The sequence below is a fragment of the Crocodylus siamensis genome, chromosome 5 (assembly GCF_052110815.1).
Source record: "Crocodylus siamensis isolate JL-2025a chromosome 5, ASM5211081v1, whole genome shotgun sequence".
Lineage (NCBI taxonomy): Eukaryota > Metazoa > Chordata > Crocodylia > Crocodylidae > Crocodylus > Crocodylus siamensis.
In genome coordinates this window covers 192254731-192258626 of record NC_143399.1, presented here as the reverse complement: position 1 = coordinate 192258626, position 3896 = coordinate 192254731, and the positions used below count along the sequence as shown (strand labels likewise).

At 41.8% G+C, this 3896-nt stretch overlaps 1 pseudogene; it reads left to right on the top strand.

Moving 5' to 3' along the window:
• The first annotated feature begins 2531 nt into the window (after positions 1-2531).
• On the top strand, positions 2532-3460 carry LOC149865075 (uncharacterized; annotated as a pseudogene).
• Positions 3461-3896: the final 436 nt, after the last annotated feature.

The window sequence follows — 3896 nt, the reverse complement described above, 5'->3', positions numbered from 1 at the left end:
TATGGAAAGAGTTCAGAGGAGGGCCACTCGTATGATCAGGGGTCAGCAGGGCAGGCCTTATGAGGAGAGGCTACGGGACCTGAACCTGTTTAGCCTCCACAAGAGAAGGCTAAGGGGGGACCTTGTGGCCTGCTACAAACTGGTCAGGGGGGATCAGCAGGTATTGGGGGAGTCCCTGTTCCCCCGTGCGCTGCCAGGAGTGACCAGGAATAACGGTCACAAACTGGCGGAGGGTAAGTTTAGATTAGATATTAGGAGGCGCTACTTCACAGTCAGGGTGGCTAGGGCCTGGAACCGGCTTCCAGGGGAAGTGGTGCAGGCTCCTAGCCTGGGGATTTTTAAAAGGAAGTTAGATGAGCACCTTGCCGGGGTCATCTGACCCCGGTGCTCTTTCCTGCTAAGGCAGGGGGTCGGACTAGATGATCTACCTAGGTCCCTTCCGACTCTAGCTACTATGAAACTATGAAACTATTTCGCCAGCTGTTTAATTTATGAGTTTAGGTTAGATATTAGGAAAAATTCTCTCATGAGAAGAGTAGTAAAGCACTGGTACAGGTTACCCAGAGAAGTTGTGGAATCTAAGACCCGGCTAGACAGAGCGTTAGCTGGGATGATCTAGTTGGGGCCGGTCCTGCTTTGAGCAGGGGGTTGGACTAGTTGACCTCCTGAGGTCCCTACCAGCCCTCATTTTCTTTGATTCTATATTCTAGGTGTTACTGCTGTGGGTTTTCTCATTTTCTGAGATTTCTAAGCAAGGCTGGTCAAAAAGAGGTATTTTTAATAAAGAAGTTCTTCAAATTTTAATGAAAATATTTAAAATATTCCCGTTTTTTTGAAGAGATAAGGAAAATATGTTGTTTTTACTTTGATTTGTTTGTTTTTCTCTTTACCTTTCTTACCTTTCTGTTTTGTCACTGAAAAAGAACATGAGGAAGAGAAGAAAAAAAAAAAGGGCAGTAAGGAACTACCCAGATAGAGAGAAAAAAGTTTATAATTTCAGTCATAACAAAGAATACATTTGGGGGGGAAATGACCATTTTTCACAAAATTTGATTTTAAAAGGCCATTTTTTGCCCCCAAAACTCTAACTGAAAATCTGCATCCTGCTATATTTACTAAGCTAATGACCAGCAATGGGGCCACTTCTGTACAGCATCCCTTATGAATTCTCCATAGGTGAGTTGGAATGAGTAAGCTCCCATCCTTAAACAGCACTGGATACAGCATTGCAGTGTATAACTGAGGTGGTAAAAAAGATGCACATAACTGAAGTGTAAAGCAGGAGACTAATGAAGATGTATAGCAAGCGGTATGCTACATAGCCTCTTGGTAACTGAGGCCCTGATCCTGCAAACTAAACTAAGTGGTGAAGTTAATCATATGCATAAGGGTCTTCAGCATCAGGATTTTTTTTTCTTCCACAAATGAACGAAATTAAAAAAGGCTCTGTTCAAATGACAAAGATATTACCAACATCCGTTCCTGATTAGAACCAGTTTATTCATTCATAGTGTACAGTACGGAATAACATGTCTAGCATGGCCAGTGATGCATGAACCTGAAGGGGGGAAAAAATCCCTCTACATTCTATTCACAGCCAAGTTTCAAAACAACTCAGGCTGCTGCTTCAGCAGCCAAATGGGCAATTTTCCAAACCCAAAAGTTAGCAACAAACTGAAGTGTTAATGGAGATTTTTTTCCTCCTCTTTATAACAGCCTAACTAGGGTTGCAACACCCACTGGCATCCCAAACTCACAGATTTCTTTCCCTTTCTCTCAACATCTAGAACTGATGAACAAAACCATGATATTTATATCTGCTCAGATCAGAAATAAGAGGTCTAAACAAGAGTTGATCCATTTCAGTAGGATGTTTAGTTAACTATAACAGTAGGCATGTTGAGGCAGAGTTGATGCCAAAGGCACTAAAACTGAAGAGATTCTTGTGAAGGAAGAAGACAAAAATGCCATGCTGTGATAAGGGGGTTTTGCTTGTAGCTGTGTTGGTCTAAGGACATAGGCAGGCAAGCTTCTTTGTGTAGATGTGATATCTTTTATTAGACCAACTGAGTAGTTGGAAAAAAGTGTTTTGCAAGCTTTCAGGCACAAGCACCCTTCTCTGCTGTTCTGAGATCTCCAAGGAATGAAAGAAGCTAAAAGCGTGACAGGATGTCAGTAAGAATGTAAATAGGTGGAAATTAGGGTAGCAAACAAGGGATAGGGAAAGGAGGGGGAAATAATGCCAAAGGTAAGGAAGGGAGACTCTACTGTAGTTGACTTCTCCAAGGTAGAAAAGAGGCAGTCTGTGAAAAAGTAAATAGATGGAAATTAGGAAGACAAAGGGTAGAAAAGGAGGGGAAGGGGTGGGGGGGAAAAAGTGTAAATAGTAAGGCCAAGCAGATACCTGGTGAATCAGATGTTAGGCAGGTTTAATCCAATGTCTATACTGAGTCCATGATTTTTTGTATCCAGTAGATTTATGAAGTATATGTATTGAATACTGTAACACCAGCATTTCCTTTTTGGATACCATGATCAATATTTAAAATGGTAAAATGCAAACCACCATACACAAGAAACCCACTAACCAACATACATATCTACACAGAATCAGGAATCACCCTAAACACACAAGAAAGTTGTAATTTACAGCCAAGTTCTCCGATACCACCAGATTTGCACCTTGAAGAATACCCACAGTCACCACCTCACAATACTCAAAAGGGCCTTTACCCAACAAGGACACTCAAGAGAGATAGATCAGCCTTTTGAAAGAGCCACCCAGATACCACATGAAGATTTGCTGCATTACAGAAAGAAAATCCCCACAAATTGCACACCGTTAGTTATGACGTATCACCCTTTCCTAGAACCTACAAAGAAAATCCTCAAACAATTGCAACCCATACTAGAAGAAGACCCAATTCTTAAAGAGCTGTTTCCAGAACCACCCATCCTAGCCTTTAAACAAGCACCAAACCTCACCAACCTCACCACCAGAAGCAAACTCTCTATGACCCAAACCATAACAAATGGGTCCAGACCATGCCAGGACAAGAAATGTAAAACCTACCAACATATCTCCACCACTCCCACTATAACCACACCCCACAACAGAACCATCACAATTCCTGGATCTTATATGTGCACCTCCAGAAATGTTATATATCTTACCCATTGCACCAAATGCCCAGACAAAAAATATGTAGGAGAAACCAAACAACAACTTTGTACCAGAATGAGGGCACACTGAAAATCTATCAAAGACAGAAATATCCAATTACCTGTGGGGGCACATTTCTCACAAGACCATCACTTCGTCTCCAATCTCTCAGTTCTAATCCTCAAAGGGAACTTACAAAACACCTTTTGTAGATGAGCCTATGAACTTCACTTCATAAATCTACTGTATAAAACAAATCATGGACTCAATATAGACATTAGATTTATGACACATTAAATCTCCCTGACATCTGATTCACCAGGTACCTGCCTGCCTTTACCATTAACACTTTTCCTCCTGTCCCCCACTCTTCCCCCCCCCCCGCTTCTTTTCTATCCTCTGTCTTCCTAATTTCCAGCTATTAACTTTTTCACAGACTGCCTCTTTTCTACCTTGGTGAACTCAACTACAGTAGAGTCTCCCTTACTTACCTTTGGCATTATTTCCCCCTCTTCCTCCCCCCCCCCTCCGCCTTCCCTATCCTTTGTTTTCCTAATTTTCACCCATTTACATTCTCACTGACATCCTGTCACACTTTTAGCCTCTTCCTCGGGGATCTCAGAACGGGGGAGATATTCTATGCCTGAAGAAGGATGCTTCTGCCTGAAAGTTTGCAAAGAACTTTTTTCCAACTGCTCAGTTGGTCTAATAAAAGATATTACATCTACTGAAA